This window comes from Sinocyclocheilus grahami, unplaced genomic scaffold, assembly GCF_001515645.1.
Source record: "Sinocyclocheilus grahami isolate Dianchi unplaced genomic scaffold, SAMN03320097.WGS_v1.1 scaffold129.1, whole genome shotgun sequence".
NCBI classification, from domain to species: Eukaryota; Metazoa; Chordata; class Actinopteri; order Cypriniformes; family Cyprinidae; genus Sinocyclocheilus; species Sinocyclocheilus grahami.
The window spans coordinates 446,952-464,451 of record NW_015505308.1 but is presented as its reverse complement, the minus strand read 5'-3'; the positions used below and the strand labels follow the sequence as shown (position 1 = coordinate 464,451).

General features: G+C 35.1%; 1 protein-coding gene across 1 annotated transcript in view; it reads left to right on the top strand.

Annotated features, from left to right (window-relative positions):
- LOC107590518 (potassium voltage-gated channel subfamily C member 2) overlaps positions 1-17,500 on the top strand; it is a 55,878-nt gene that overhangs the window by 26,174 nt on the left and 12,204 nt on the right. The window lies entirely within an intron of this gene.

Genomic DNA, 17,500 nt, shown 5'->3' with positions numbered 1-17,500 from the left:
GCGTGTAAGTTGCCTGAAGCTCAGCATGTGTCTGTCTGCGTGTAACTTTCCCATCCAGCATAAGGACAGGAACTGGGTGTGTGTGTGTGTGTGTGCGTGTAAGTTGCCTGAAGCTCAGCATGTGTCTGTCTGCGTGTAACTTTCCCATCCAGCATAAGGACAGGAACTGGGTGTGTGTGTGTGTGTGTGCGTGTAAGTTGCCTGAAGCTCAGCATGTGTCTGTCTGCGTGTAACTTTCCCATCCAGCATAAGGACAGGAACTGGGTGTGTGTGTGTGTGTGTGCGTGTAAGTTGCCTGAAGCTCAGCATGTGTCTGTCTGCGTGTAACTTTCCCATCCAGCATAAGGACAGGAACTGGGTGTGTGTGTGTGTGTGTGCGTGTAAGTTGCCTGAAGCTCAGCATGTGTCTGTCTGCGTGTAACTTTCCCATCCAGCATAAGGACAGGAACTGGGTGTGTGTGTGTGTGTGTGCGTGTAAGTTGCCTGAAGCTCAGCATGTGTCTGTCTGCGTGTAACTTTCCCATCCAGCATAAGGACAGGAACTGGGTGTGTGTGTGTGTGTGTGCGTGTAAGTTGCCTGAAGCTCAGCATGTGTCTGTCTGCGTGTAACTTTCCCATCCAGCATAAGGACAGGAACTGGGTGTGTGTGTGTGTGTGTGCGTGTAAGTTGCCTGAAGCTCAGCATGTGTCTGTCTGCGTGTAACTTTCCCATCCAGCATAAGGACAGGAACTGGGTGTGTGTGTGTGTGTGTGCGTGTAAGTTGCCTGAAGCTCAGCATGTGTCTGTCTGCGTGTAACTTTCCCATCCAGCATAAGGACAGGAACTGGGTGTGTGTGTGTGTGTGTGCGTGTAAGTTGCCTGAAGCTCAGCATGTGTCTGTCTGCGTGTAACTTTCCCATCCAGCATAAGGACAGGAACTGGGTGTGTGTGTGTGTGTGTGCGTGTAAGTTGCCTGAAGCTCAGCATGTGTCTGTCTGCGTGTAACTTTCCCATCCAGCATAAGGACAGGAACTGGGTGTGTGTGTGTGTGTGTGCGTGTAAGTTGCCTGAAGCTCAGCATGTGTCTGTCTGCGTGTAACTTTCCCATCCAGCATAAGGACAGGAACTGGGTGTGTGTGTGTGTGTGTGCGTGTAAGTTGCCTGAAGCTCAGCATGTGTCTGTCTGCGTGTAACTTTCCCATCCAGCATAAGGACAGGAACTGGGTGTGTGTGTGTGTGTGTGCGTGTAAGTTGCCTGAAGCTCAGCATGTGTCTGTCTGCGTGTAACTTTCCCATCCAGCATAAGGACAGGAACTGGGTGTGTGTGTGTGTGTGTGCGTGTAAGTTGCCTGAAGCTCAGCATGTGTCTGTCTGCGTGTAACTTTCCCATCCAGCATAAGGACAGGAACTGGGTGTGTGTGTGTGTGTGTGCGTGTAAGTTGCCTGAAGCTCAGCATGTGTCTGTCTGCGTGTAACTTTCCCATCCAGCATAAGGACAGGAACTGGGTGTGTGTGTGTGTGTGTGCGTGTAAGTTGCCTGAAGCTCAGCATGTGTCTGTCTGCGTGTAACTTTCCCATCCAGCATAAGGACAGGAACTGGGTGTGTGTGTGTGTGTGTGCGTGTAAGTTGCCTGAAGCTCAGCATGTGTCTGTCTGCGTGTAACTTTCCCATCCAGCATAAGGACAGTAACTGTGTGTGTGTGTGTGTGTGTGTGTGTGAGAGAGAAAGAGAATGTGTGAGAGTGTGTGTGAGTGTGTGTGTGTGCGTGTAAGTTGCCTGAAGCTCAGTATGTGTCTGTCTGAGTGTAACTTTCCCATCCAGCATAAGGACAGTAACTGTGTGAGTGTGTGTGTGAGTGTGTGAGTTTACACACATCAGAAGGTCAAATCTGCAGCGTCGTTGCCGCGGGAACAAACGGCACCCGTTGTCACACCTGTCCTCGTCTACCCGGCCTATCGCTATGACAACTTACGTAATGCGGTCACCATAGCAACAGCTGAATCCCTAGCCTTAGCTTCTTGTGAGGACCAAAACCAAGAGAAAAACAGTGACAATGAAGCCGGATACGAACTGAAAGATTCATACGTTAAAGCACAAATCGCATCGCAACTCCAGGTCTCTGAAAGCACCATTGCACTTTTTGACTCCAGAGCTATTAATAGCAGCGCAGAGGCGACTCTTGCTATTTCAGGATGTGTTGTATGTGTGTGTTTTTGTAAAGGAATGACACGTTTTGTTCTTCTTTCTGTCATTTTAAAGAAAGACAACAGCACCTCCTTTGATAATCGCATCAGGCAGAAATGTGAATTCATTCATCATCCATATGCCCGGCCTAATTATCGTTAAAGACACGTCATCTGTTGTTTTCCAGCCACATCACTTCACGCCTTCAATGCAAATGCGTCTGGAAAATAAACCGGATGGAGAATTTTGCTTTTCTACCCCAAAAGCGGCTCTGATTATTTATTCAAAACCATGAGTTTCATTTGATAGTGAATGTTAGACTCACTATTATTATTGTTTTGCTCGAAATTAGTGATTGCCCATAAGTATTAGTCCAGAAACACACTCTACACTGCAAGAAATGTTTTTATTTTAGTATTTTTTCTAGTACAAATATCTAAACATTTTTAAATCGATGTACATTTACTTGAAGCAAAATGACGTAAGATATTATTATTGTTTTCTGAAAAAAAAGAGTATAAAAATTTAGTTTGTGCATAAAACGAACAAATATCTGTTCTGAAACGCTTCTGAAAAATAAACTTGATTAAAGGGAAAACTAGTATTTTTCTTGTTAATGATTTAATATGTAAATTTTGTATTGATTTTAAATGGATTAAAAATTATTTTAATGTAAAAATTTCTTATTATTAACATTATTATTATTATTATTACTATCTTTTTGTTAATTAAATTAATATGTACATCTTGTATTTATTTTAAATAGATATTTTAGTTATTTAAAATTTTTTAAATTATTATTAACAAATGTACATTTTATATTATTTTAAATAAATTAAAACCCATACAATTTTATTATTTTTTTATTATTATTAGAATATTTAAAATTAATATATAAAAATTGAATATTATAATTCTAAGATATTTAATTTGTTTTTTGAGAAAATGATAAAAATTAGGTGAGTTTGTGCATAAAATAAGAACAAATATTTTTGGCAGATATTTGTTGTTGTTTCAAGCAAAAACTAAATTGATGCATTTCTCAGAAAACTTATCTTATATCATTTTGTGTGTTCCGTAAATGTATCTCGATTTAAGAATATTTAGATATTGTTTTGCAGCGTATACAAGTACACAAATACAATTATTTACGTCCGTTTGTGCAACAGACATGAACATTACCTCAAACCATGCATGTCAATGATAATGCTTTCTCTTTTGCATTGCAGACTGTTTATATTGTTAAAGGTGTTCACGGAGTAGTTTTTGATGTGGCACATATAAATCACTGAGACTTTGTGTGAGAGAGAGAGTGATGTCTGCATTTAAAGCATTTCGGCTGAACTTAGGCTGAATTATTGAGATGTGAGGAGAGGCTTGGAAGTGTCTGAGAGTCTATTTTAACGTGGGTCGCTGGCGGCGCCGAGATGAACCGGCTTCCCCGAGCGCAAGCCGGCCAACATGTCAGCAAATCTCTCCTCATGCGCTCAGGGTTTGTGTGTCGTTTACTTTCAGTTTCAGTCCATCTCCATCTGTTGTTATATCCATGCTTTCTGCTGTCACACACACAGAATGACCTTTCATTCTTCAGATGTGCGTGTGTGTCTGAGGGAAACCCCTGCGTTCGCTGCCAAATGCACACTTGTTTTTCCCTGCCATCTTCCCCAACCCTCATCCCGCTCGTCTTCTCGCTCGTCCTTGTTACGGCGAGAGAGAGAGAGAGATGGGTGCGGTTACCATGGTTCCTCCGATATGAGAAGAAAACACAATGACAGTCTTTGTGAAACACACACAACCTTTTTATAACCTACAGAGACACACAGAGGCTGAGAGACCTAGTGAGCTGCCTGTGTAGACAACATGAAGAAAACATGAAGAATCTTCCCAAAGATAGATCACCATCATCATCAAGTGCCCCAGTTTAGCCCAAGTCTAAGATGTTTATCTTAATCCCAGAATGCATTAAGCTCCATGGGGAAAATGTATAAACTATGGCCCTATATGAAATCCTTTAATTTTTTCCCAATTTATTTATTTTTTCAATTTGCACTTTTTCTGTTTTTAATTCCATTTTAATGGTTAAATTAAATTTTTACTAATAAAACAACATGTCTAATTAATTTAAATAATTAAATTGATACAATTTAACAACAATGTATAAAAAATATTTTTAGGGCCAATATGAAATCCCTTTTATTTTTTTCACAAATTCAATTTTCATAATTTTTTTTAAAAATTCAGTTTTAATAATTAAATAAAATGTTTGCAATATAAAAACATGTCTAATTAATTGAAATCATGAAACTAAAAATTATAATTTTTTCCATTTTAATTTTCCAGGATTGCATTTTAATGATTTAATTAAATTTTTATAATAAAAAAGCATGTCTAATTAACAAAAAGCATAAAATATATTAAAATGTAACAATTTATGATTAAAAATAAAAAAGCAACTTTAATTATTTAACTTATTATGGTTTTTACAATAATAGGACCCTTTAATTTTTATGTTGATATATTTATATTATTATATCAAATTACCAAAAATACAAGTTTATTATCAAAAATTGTGGTTATCAAATGAAGGCAGAAAACCTCAACAATTACTTAGACTGTTTAATATTTAATATTAAAATAGTGCATTAAATATATAAAAAATCAATAAGATGAACTTAAATCATAATGGGAAAAATAAGTTATTAATTTAATGCTTATTATGATAATGTGTAATCTTAGCAACATGCTAAAGTCAGGATTAGGATGCTCCCTTGTAAGATAGCAAGGCGATTCCATATGTTTTTGAACAAAGCCTCTCATTCTCTGTCTTTAAGATGAGCATGAAATCAATTTTAATTGAACATTAATACACATTCCTAGTCTCATTTTGACTGATTCATCAATGCATGTAAAAAAAAAAGAATGTCAGTCAACTGCGTAATAACTATTTGTAATGAATGCGCATATGTGTTTGCAAAAGCAGCTGCTCTCGCTGCGAGCTGCTCTCGCCGTCTCTCAGATGAGCTTGTGTAGCATGCAGGAAAGCACAGTAATGCAGATCAATTAGTGATCATGTTCATTTCTCCCTGATCATAGTGGGTTTAAATCAGCCAATCAAGTGTCCTCCTGGACTCAAGCAAATGCTGATTAATGAGTGGGAAAGTAGCCACTTTCTGTCTGATGTCACGCTGCTCATGCCAAACGCCTCAGTGTGGTGAAGGAGTGGATGCGCAGGTCGAGGGGTTGTGCTGCCAAATCTGGGCAGTTTTATTGCCTTTTTTTATGCTTTTGATGTTCCTCGTGATGTTTTGATGTTTTGTAAGTTGCTTTGGATTAATGAATTGTATACATAAAATATATAAAAAAAGAATATATAAAATATTTTGTATTAATATTATTAATAACATGCACCAATGGATTGATCATAAGACCAGGAATGTAGATTAAATAATCAAAAGAAAAAATAAATAATAGTAGTAATAATAGTTAATTAAAAAAAAGATTATTATAATTGTTTTCTGTAGATAAATACATGAATATTACTTAATATTATTAATATTATTTGTTATATTAATAATATTACCTTATTACACTATAATTGATTGAACTCATGAAACTCAAAAATGACATTTTTAGGCCTTTATGATTTAAAAAAAAATTTGATTTGAATTTTCTAGGATTGCATTTCAATGGTTTAAATAATTATTAGTTTAAATAGTTTAAATATTATTTTAAAAATAATAAAAGCATGCCTAATGAACAAAAATCACGAGATGTATCCAATTTAAAAAGATATTAAGCAAAAAGTTTACAAAAATATGACTTTTTATATTTATATTTTTATAGTTATGTTTTCTCTAGCTAAATACATAAATATGATGATGATCATTATTATTATATATTAATAATATTACATGATTCATTATTATAATATGATTAATATTAATTGTATTTATAAATGTATATTTATAATTAATAAATATACATTATTAGTAATGTGGATTACATTTTTTTAAAGAAAAATGTATTTACTATAATTATTATATATTTTATATTTATAATATTACATTATTAATTATTATAATATATACAGTATCTATATATATATATATGTGTGTGTGTGTGGGTTAAAAAAATTATAAGAAAAATGTATTTATTATTATTATTATTATTATTATTATTATTATTATTATGTAGTCAAAAGAAAAAGTGTGTTGACCCCATGAATCAAAAATAGCCTTTTCTAGGCTTTGGCTTTTTAGTCCATGTGTGTTTGCTTCGAGGCCATCTGTAGTGTAGTGCTTCTGCTAATGGGGTTTGTGTTTTTGTTGTTCAGTAAGGTTTCTCGTATGACATTTCGTGGCAAGCAAGTCTGTCATTAGAGCGGGAATCCTGCAGTGAGACACACACATGATCAGGACATCTGTCATCACCTGCAGCGCCGCAGCGGGACTCTGTATGTGTATGTGTAATCGGACCGTACAGTAGGAAGCACCAAGCCCGGGATGTCAGCCACACACCGCTTATGAGTCGGAGTGATAAACAGATGGCTGATGCCACCGCGGGACACACAGATCATATCAGACTCTGAGACGATAGAATCTGTCACACATACAGGAGATCCTCTGGATCACTTGTTGTTTGTCATTTCTCTGATCACAAATGCAGACATGGTTTTATGTTTACGCGGCGCGATGCAACGCGTAAAAAGACAGTATAAGTCATTATAATCAGTAATTATGTCCCCACTGGATGCAACAAATGCCTCGTTTATAATGGGTTTTAATGTTTTTGTCTCCGGCCGGACAGGGCATCATGGTGGACAGTATGGTGAGGGGCGTAACATTTCCGTCTCACGCTTGAGGTATTCGGCCAATCACAACACACTGGATAGCTGGCCAATCACAGCACACCTCGCTTTTCAGAACGATGAGCTTTGTACAAATCGACGCGTTTCAGAAAGCCGGGGCATAGAGGAGAAACAATAATGTACAGTATGTGGAAAATAATGTGTTTTTTGAACCTTAAACCGCATAAACACATGTCATTACACCAAATACACAAAATAATGTTCTTTTTAGCAACATCATATGAGCCCTTTAAGACAATTTGGTGAATTTAATCGATGGTTTTGATTGATTCATTAACTGAATTATCATGAAACTCACTTATTGACTGGATGTCGCATCGTGTGAAGATGAAAAGTAGTTTATTGTGGTTGTGATTTATTTTAAACAAACATTGATGTTGGCTTGCTTGAAGTCATTTACAAAGATTTAAGTTAGGTTTTAAGTATTTTTAAGATTTAAATAGTTTAAAAAGCCTAAAGTTTGAAAGCTTGAAGTATTTTCAGATTAAAGTAGCTTAAGAAGCTTCAAGTTTTAGGGTTGTACATTTTTTAAATATTGAAGTAGTTTTAGGAGCTTTAAAGGGGTCATATGATGCTTTTTTAAAGATCATTATTTGGTGTAACAGAATATGTTGACATGCTTTAACGTTCAAAAAACACAATATTTTTCAAATACTGTACATTATTGTAGGTCCTCTATGCCCCGCCTCTCTCAAACGCTTCGTTTTCTACAAAGTCCCTCCTTCCCACAAGCGCAGTCTGCTCTGATTGGCCAGCTGGCCCAGTGCATTGTGATTGGCCGAACACCGCAAGCACTCGTCGGAAATGTAACGGCCCTTGCCATAATCGCGAGCTTCATCTTTCAAAATAAATGTAAAGACAGTAAAAAAATGTCATTAGTTTTACCATCAGTTCAAGCCCGAAAGGGGAACAGACACAGTATTGATGCAGTACACAAGCCGCAGTTAAGACAGCTGACTCCACTGTGATGTGACGCTGTCTCTCTCTCTCTCTCTTCTCTCTCTCTCTCTTGCTCACTCGCGCGCACACACACACACGATGCGCAGAACTCTGCATTTGAACAGTCAATAGCAAATACTTAAACTAATAACAAAACAGTAGCTGATTCAGAAGCACCAGATTGTCATAGCAAAGTCAGAATTACCTCCTCTCCTAGGTTCACGAAACGGTCGTCCATAAAATGCATTGCTGTTCTGTTGTAAGTAATCTTAAAGATTCCTAAATGCATCTACTTCTGGAAGGCCAAATAAAGTGCTTTTGCTTTCGCACTGAAACACACAGCGTCTCCCTGACATGCTGCTTCAACACTAACTGCGGTTACTGAAACCACGCCTTCTTTCTTTGCGTGCACATTTGGGCGGCATTATGCTAATATTTCCACATAGTGAGGTAGATATGTGGGGGCGTGTTAGAACGAGCCGTTTTAGGGGGGTGTGGCAGAGTCTTAACTTTGATAAAGAATATCTCTTTGGTTTTGAGACTTTAGTCTTTGCAACTTCAGGGATCTTATCTATGCACAATCAGCTTGTAACACTCCAAAGAGAAAGGAAAACTTGAAATCGCATCATATGACCCCTTTAAGTTTGAAGGTTTTAAGTACTTTTTTAGATTGACGTAGTTTGAAAAGCTTTGAAAGTTAAGTATTTTAAGATTAAAGTATTTTAAAAAGCTTGAAGTTTGAAGGTTGTACAATTTTTAAAGATTAAAGAAGCTTAAAAGCTTGTAGTTTAAAAATGTAAGTATTTCACTATTGTAGTTTTAAGAGCTTAAAGTTCAAAGGTGTTAAAGCCGTTTAATGTGATGGAGGGAGTGAGTGATGAATTCAGTCTATGGAGCATTAACATGATCTCATTACCAAGCTGGTTTCAATCATTAACTGAGTCCTGTGTTATTTTCAAAATAAAAATGGGTATTTTGCATTTTTTATTCTAATTAAGTGTAACTTTTAACCATCTGATCATATTTTTTCTGATATATTCATCACACATCACTCTTTATTGTATTGTGGGATACAGTATTTTAGGCGGTTTTCATGTGCTCTGATTGTACCCTACACATTTTGGCTAATATCATCCAGGTAAACGAGCAGTACAGGTGCATACCATATGTATTTGTTTGCGTGTGAAACCCAAGTGCAGATTCTCTCTCCTTTCTGCCTGTCGGCTCAATCAAATCTCAGCATGACGGTGATGAACTCTGCGTGTGAGAGAGAATTGCATTTAAAGATGCTCTGGTTTCAAAGAGAGCCCTGAAAACTTGATATGACGTTGTGATGTGGCTGTAATGGAGTTCAGATCCCTCCGGTCCGACTGTCAGAAGCCCAGCGCACTTTACTGAGAGAGCATGAAATGAATTAAACAGCAGAGAAGAGGAGGCCACCATTTATAATGCACAAAACCAGATTGCATGCTTAGATATTAACACACACACAGGCTCTGTTCAGAAACATACTGAGCTGAGCTGCCTACAAAAACAGCATTTTGAGGAATTAAAATTGATTATTTTATGCAATATATGTGTGTGCTGTGTGTTTTTTCCTGACTATAAATATACAGTAATTGAGTACAAAATAATAATAAATGATAGCTAAAAATGCACCATTTTCTCCAATATAGACATTTTTATGCTTTTTAAAGCAACCGCTTGATAGCTTAGCAACATGCTGTTTTGGGCACGTGACCTGCAATCCCATAATGCATTGGAAAAAGTTCTGTGAAAACTGCTGGAATGAGGAATAAAGTGAGTATATTGCATGAATCAAGTATATTTTTATATTTAAGTCGTGTTTTTTATCATCTGAAACGCGCTGCGACATATTCCGTATAAGTGACTTATGTAATGCAATTAACATCAAGCATTCAAAATGCAGACGTTTGGATTTGTGCTGAATGAAAGAGGTACGTGAACCCAGTTTTATTTGTATGACGCATTTTCCATACGCTGGTAGTTTCAGTTTCGCTTGAAGTAAATTAGTTTAGATGTGCCGTTTATATTAAATGTCGTTTCTGATGAATGCCACTATCATTCATGTTTGTTTTACTTATTTTTTTATTTCTGTTCTGAAAACTTTTACATTTTAAGGATTTGATGTGAAGTGAGAAGAATTAAAATACATGTATATAGTGTTTATAATGCCTGTAATTGTTTATATATATATATATATATATATTTATTTATATATATATGACCCCGCAAAGTCATGATCTTTTATATAAGACTATAAAATGACTAAATATACTATCCGAATCAACACCAACCCTAAACCTACCTGGCTGTCACAGGAAACATTCTTATATATATAATCAGAATCAGAAAGAGCATTATCGTATACATATATATATATATATATATAGAGAGAGAGAGAGAGAGATATTGAATGTTTTGACATTCTTATATTTTAACATTCTTCTATATAAAATTAAGTTGGGTTTCTGTGAAAGGTAGGTTTATGGTTTGTGTAGGTTAGGTCCATACTATAGTGAGTTTTAACATTCTAGAAAACATTCTTAATTATTATTTTTAACATGTTGTCTTTGTGGTATCCAACTAAAGGATGTGTGTGTATGGTATATACATAATTATAATTATATATATATATATATATATATATATTGTTCATTATTTTGGAATGTAATAATAAAATGTGACTTGTACACGGATGCTGCCTTAGAAAGCCGCCGCCGGTGCAGCTCACTCGTTTTTGGAGCAGATCCACAGACACAGGTTTTGTGTGTGTGTGTGTGTGTGTGTGCGTGACCTACATAAGCACTTGCGTGCTGGGAGCGAGTGTGAGTGTGGATGGTGTGAAATGATCCTGCTCTGCTGCTGTAGAGGGATGAGGACACACCTGTAGACGTGATTCACACACAGACCCACATCTAGAGAAGTCAAGCCATCAGTGCCTCTCTTACGCTTCCACCCTTCATGTGACATTCATGGTTTTCCCGCCACAGGGCCGTCGCACAAACCCTCATAAGAGCATGAACTACTCGCAATACATTAGTCAGATAATGACAAACTAGCTGACAGCAAGTGTGTGTGTGTGTGTGTGTGTGTGTGTGTGTGTGTGTGTGTGTGTGTGTGTGTGTGTGTGTGTGTGTGTGTGTGTGTGTGTGTGTGACTGTGATAATATTTGAGTGACGGTGAATCACAGCGCTGAAGCGTCGCAGATAAAGCCATGACAACACTTGATTCTGATCTGAAATCACTACATGACACACTTCATCTGTATTCAGAGCTGTTTATGTTCTGAGTCTAGTACAGAGTTCACTCGTCTACTGCCTAGTTTGTTTATTTTAAACCGTATTATTGTTGTCAGATGACCTCATTATGTAAATGTCAGTTTGCTTTTTTTTTCAATTTTCTGAATGCATGGATTAAACAACATTTATTTATAAAGTATGTATGCACCACTCATGTGAGACCTATAAGGTTTGTTTCATAGTATGTTGTTTTACATTTTTAAATTACAGTAGGCAGCCTCTGTTTGCAAAAAAATAATAAAAAATCAGCATATTATGCACATTATAAACACTGTATACTGCAGAAATAGTAGTGTGCTAGTAGGCTTGGTGACAATAGCATTATATTACAGTGTACAAAATTAATAATTGAATTAAAAGCACTTGACAAATAACCACAAAATAAATTATACAAATCAATTATGCAAACGTTTTGCAGTATTTATTTGCATTAATTAATTAATTTGATTGTCCATGTCACAAAAGGAATTAAGCTGTTTACCTAGTTTGTTTATTTTAAACCGTATTATTGTTGTCAGATGACCTCATTATGTAAATGTCAGTTTGCTTTTTTTTCAATTTTCTGAATGCATGGATTAAACAACATTTATTTATAAAGTATGTATGCACCACTCATGTGAGACCTATAAGGTTTGTTTCATAGTATGTTGTTTTACATTTTTAAATTACAGTAGGCAGCCTCTGTTTGCAAAAAAAAAATAAAAAATCAGCATATTATGCACATTATAAACACTGTATACTGCAGAAATAGTAGTGTGCTAGTAGGCTTGGTGACAATAGCATTATATTACAGTGTACAAAATTAATAATTGAATTAAAAGCACTTGACAAATAACCACAAAATAAATTATACAAATCAATTATGCAAACGTTTTGCAGTATTTATTTGCATTAATTAATTAATTTGATTGTCCATGTCACAAAAGGAATTAAGCTGTTTTTCTCATATTTAACTCTTGTGTCATGTGCAGCATCATAACTTACTGAAACATTTCTTGCTGAAATGTTTGCGTGTATATATATATATATATATATATTTAGCATTATTTATTTAATTGATTAAATGCATTATAAAAACTTTAATTTTAACAATTATTATGGATTTTTTTTTAGTCATGCATGCATATGAGGTTTTATATATAAAATAAATTTATAGTATAATATATATAATATACTGGAAGAATTTATATATAATATATATATAGCATTATTAATTTTTTTATTTAGTTTTGTTCGTTCCACAAAGGAATGTAGCTGTATGATTTTGTTTTCCTTATATTGTCATTTTGGGAGTTTAATGCCAAGAATGTCCCACCTTGTAGAGTTTAACAATGAAATATATGGAAAAAAATGTTGGTCATGAGCAACTGTTGTTATGTTGTGATGCAAAACATCTACTGTGCTGCAGTTCCAGCTTTATTTACTCACAGAGTGTTAATTCTGGCCCTTGATTATTCTTCTCAGATGATCCGTGTGTGTGTGTGTGTGTGTGTGTGTGTGTGTGTTCTGGCAATCACGCTCACAGGACTCTGACACACCAGGGTCTTGTTGCCGTGGAGCTTTTCCTGACACTGTTGCCTGGGTGACAGTGCCGTGTCTGCCGTATGTTTGATCCGGCGATCCAGAGAGACTCCTCAGCACAGATGACCATCGGTCAGTCACACGCTTGCAAACACCTACAAACACACTTTTGGATAAAACACAACTTTCTTTTATTAGCATCAGAAGCTGTCAGAAAGATGGTGCTATCTATGGCACGACACACACACACAGACAGGGAGTGCATGAAGAGTGCACGTTTGATCCGTTTCCCACAGACTTGCATCAGGAGGAGTATAAAGCCTCCTGATGGCCACAGAAAGCAACACTGATCACAGCCGCTCTTCAAAGAGCTCAACTCCTTCAAACTGATTTTTCTGTCATGTGGGACGTATCCAAAATCATAATTTTATTTTCCAGGTGTTGTAATCTGTCCAACGGTGTCTTTTGTAAACTAAATAGTGTTGCTTCTAGGCAGCTGTTTCTTTTTGTTTTTTGCGTAGTGAACTGCATTTCTGTCTGCCGTCTGCATGGGCTGTTACCTTCTAATGCAGCATCTTAACTCAAATAAAACCTCAGGAGTGACTGATTAAATAAAATGCTGCTCATGGTGTAGCAGCTAAACTACTAAACAAAGTATTTTTTACTTTGTAAACAAAGTATTATCTGGCATCTTCGATGGAAATGTTCACAGAGCTCGTTGCAGTGCATTCTGGGATTGTCTTGCCAGTGAAAGGACACATACTGTATATTGATTTTATGAAATAAACCTCGTTTTAGCACAGGCCTGTCAAGAAAGTTCTGGGTCATGTTTCAGTCAAAAATCGAATTAAATTATAAATCAGGAATTGATCAATAATAGTGCAGTGCATGCATGCATTATATATATAGTTATGGATCATGTCATGTTGTTCCTTTGCCGTATGTGTCATGTTCTCATTGGTTCATTGTCCTGTCATGTGGTTTTCAGTAGGCCTGTCAAGAAAGTTCTGGGTCATGTTTCAGTCAAAAATCGAATTAAATTATATATCAGGAATTGATCAATAATAGTGCAGTGCATGCATGCATTATATATATATAGTTATGGATCATGTCATGTTGTTCCTTTGCCGTATGTGTCATGTTCTCATTGGTTCATTGTCCTGTCATGTGGTTTTCAGTTCTGTTTGTTCATTGGCTCCTGTTCATTAGTTCTGTCTCATCATTGGTTGCTTTGTCATGTGACAAAGAAAAAGAGGAAATCAATAACTTTATAGCTTTAAGGATTCATCTATATTTAAATTAGAATTTAGTGTTTGATAACTTTATTCTATTTCTGTATATTTTCTGCTTGCTGAAGAGCACGGGTAGCTAAATATGACATTTATTATAATGGGTTTATGTGAAGATTGTTTTAGTTCACTTAAATTAAAAGTTGTTCTTTTTTAAAGTCTAATAAATGTTCAAATTAGTAGCTCTCAATTATACTGTAATGTTGAATGGCAATAGTCAGTGGTTAAATATTGGAGGGAAAAAAAACTATTTCATAGAAACATCAGTAGTATTGGTATCAGTGATGCTCGCCTTCAGTCATAAAAAAAAAAGATGCAGTTGAACAAATATTAAAACATATACTGGATTTATGTTGTTTCTACATTCATTTGGAGATTGAATGTGACATTATTGTATATTTAAAAACTTTGATGTTAATTGCAACTAATCACGATTCATTTCAGAAAATGTGCGATTAATTAGTTAATATTTTTTAATAGATTGACAGCACTATATCTATATATATATCTCAAAACTATACCATCATGCATTTATAAATATTATGATTTTTAATACATATTTTGTATGTTACTAGATAATGAAATAATTACAATTTCTGATAAATAATTTTTTTAATGTTTATAATAAATTATATGCATGGTGCAAAAAAACACCTTTTTTTTACATAAATTGGGCTAAAATCCTCAATGAAATATATGTATGCATATCCTATAATTACATGCATGCATTACAAATAAAATTTATTTATTTATTTATTGTGGTGAAATGAAAGTTTTGGAAGTCAAGTAACAAGGGTATTTGTGACTTTTTAGCTCATAATTAGATGTTATTTGAAATGTTATCACAAAAAAATACATTTATTTGTCATGTGCATAAACGTGGCCTCCTGTAGGTGAGCAGCTCACTAGGTTTGGAAGCAGAGCAAGCAAAGTACTGTTAGTGTACAAATGAAATGCATTCGCTGGGCTTCAGGCTGCTTGCGTGGTTAATGAAGTCACAGGACACAAAGTGAGATTCGAGCGGATCTGATCTCACAGCCAAAGCCCACATTACCCACAGCAGCGGCAGCATTGTTCACGGGAGACTCCTGACCCCTGCGGTGGATGACAAGATCATTAGATACTGCTTACTCGCGTCCCGCACGCGCCTGTCACTGTGCGTTCAGAGCTTGTTTTCATTGTCCTGATCGTTAGTGCTGGCTTTGTGTCTCATTAGGACGCTAAAACAAAGACGAGAGACAGGCACCTTTGAGACGCTATCTAGAGGGGACAGGCCGTCCCGCGATCATGTCTTTTCACATTCACCAGCGCTGGCTATTGCCTTTAGCAGTACTCTGACTGAGCTGTTATTCTAGCGCTTGTAGCAGTTGCACATCACCGGTTTCGTGCATATACATGCATATCATTTGTTTTTTTACATAAACAATTTGATGTTTTTTTTGCACACACACACATATATATATTAATTCTATTATATATGTAACATTTTAATTATTTGAAATCAAACATATATAAAATATATGTAGAATTTGTCTGATTTCAAATATTTAACGTATTATAATAGTTGTTTAAATCAAAAACAAAAAGCATAGATAAATATTCTACATTTTAAATATTTAAACATGTTATTCAGTAATTTATATATATATAATTAATATTTCGAATATATATATAAAATATAGAATATAGATTTTTCTAGCTATATTCTAGCGGTTGCAGAGCACGGGTTCCATGTCTTGCCGTTGATCCACGAGTGCAGTAACTAGCGTAATTGAGTTTAATATGAAGTGTGTTATGTGTGCTTGAGTGACGGCCCGTGGGTCTGTTTTGATGTGTTTTCTGAATAATGCTTTGCACGTGAAGGTGAAGTGTTGACGGCGCGGTTGTGTGGGCTGAACACAGCTGCTGGGAGGTCTGACTCACTCATTTGACAGCGTTTATTGACATTAAATATTGCACGCCGGTGACCCGCCAAGATACTGGAAGACTGTTTTGCTTTGGTGTGCATTGCATTATCATGATAACAGTGCTGGAGTAAAAGTGCAGTGCTGGTTTTGTCACATTGCACAGCCAAGCAATAAATCTGAGACAAATAAAAGTCCTTCCTCTCTCTCATGAGAAGCGTCCAAATGAACCGATTCACAAAAATGAATCTGTTCGTTTGCGTGGCTCATTCTCATGAGTCACTTCAAAAAAGACTCTGATTCATTTGACTCCCCCATGCATTTTAGTTTTTTGTTGTGGTGTACAAAATTATTTATATTTATTACAGTAATTGTGGAAAAGAATGTAAAAATAATATTTAGGTTAAATGCTACTGTTCATAGAAATTCTTTTGACTTTTTGTGTTTGTCAATAAATACTGTTCTGTGTGTGTACAAACATATACATAATTTGTTTATTTTTATATAAACTATTCTAGAAATTATATTATTCTATTATATATGTAACATTGGAATGATTTGAAATCAAATATATAAAATGTATAATTTGTCTGATTTCAAATAATTAACATATTACATAAATACTGTTTATATACAAAAATGAACAAACCTATAACGTAATGCATATATAAATATTCAAATTTTTATATTTAAAAAAAATTGTTAATATTTAAAAATCTCTGATTATTTTTTTGGATATATTTTCTTTTTTTATCAAATAAAATATATTTTTGGCTAAATTTTGGTTATATTTTCTGGCTATATTTTATCATATACAACATATAAAATATTTGTTGGCTATAATCTGGCTATATTTTTTGTCTATTTTATAATGCAAAATAAATGAAATATATTATGTATTTATATGTCTGATTTCAAATAATTAAAATATTAGATATTATAGAATTGCTTATATAAACATAAACCTATAACAATGCATATATAAATATGATTTTGTACATTTTTAAATATATTAATAAATTAAATATTTAAAAAGTCTCTTGTTATATTTTTTTGGTATATATATTTTTTATAATCTAAAATATATATAATGTTTAATATTTTTTATGTATAATTTGCCTGGTTTCAATATTACATACAGTATAACAAAATTGTAATATTTAAAAAAATTAATCTATAACAATGCATATATACATGTATAATTATTAAATATTGAAATATGCAATTAAATATTTAAAAGCTATATTTTATATGATTTATATTTATAAAAGACCTTCTGCCTGGAGACGCACGAGGCCTTCAACACGGTCATCAACAAGACGGAGGCGTTTCGCAACGACTCCTTCACGGACTTCAGCCAGCAGTACGAGATCGAGACGGACCCGGCGCTCACCTACGTGGAGGGCGTCTGCGTGCTGTGGTTCACCTTCGAGTTCCTGGTGCGCGTCACCTTCAGCCCGGACAAGCTGGCGGTCGGCAAGAGCATCCTGAA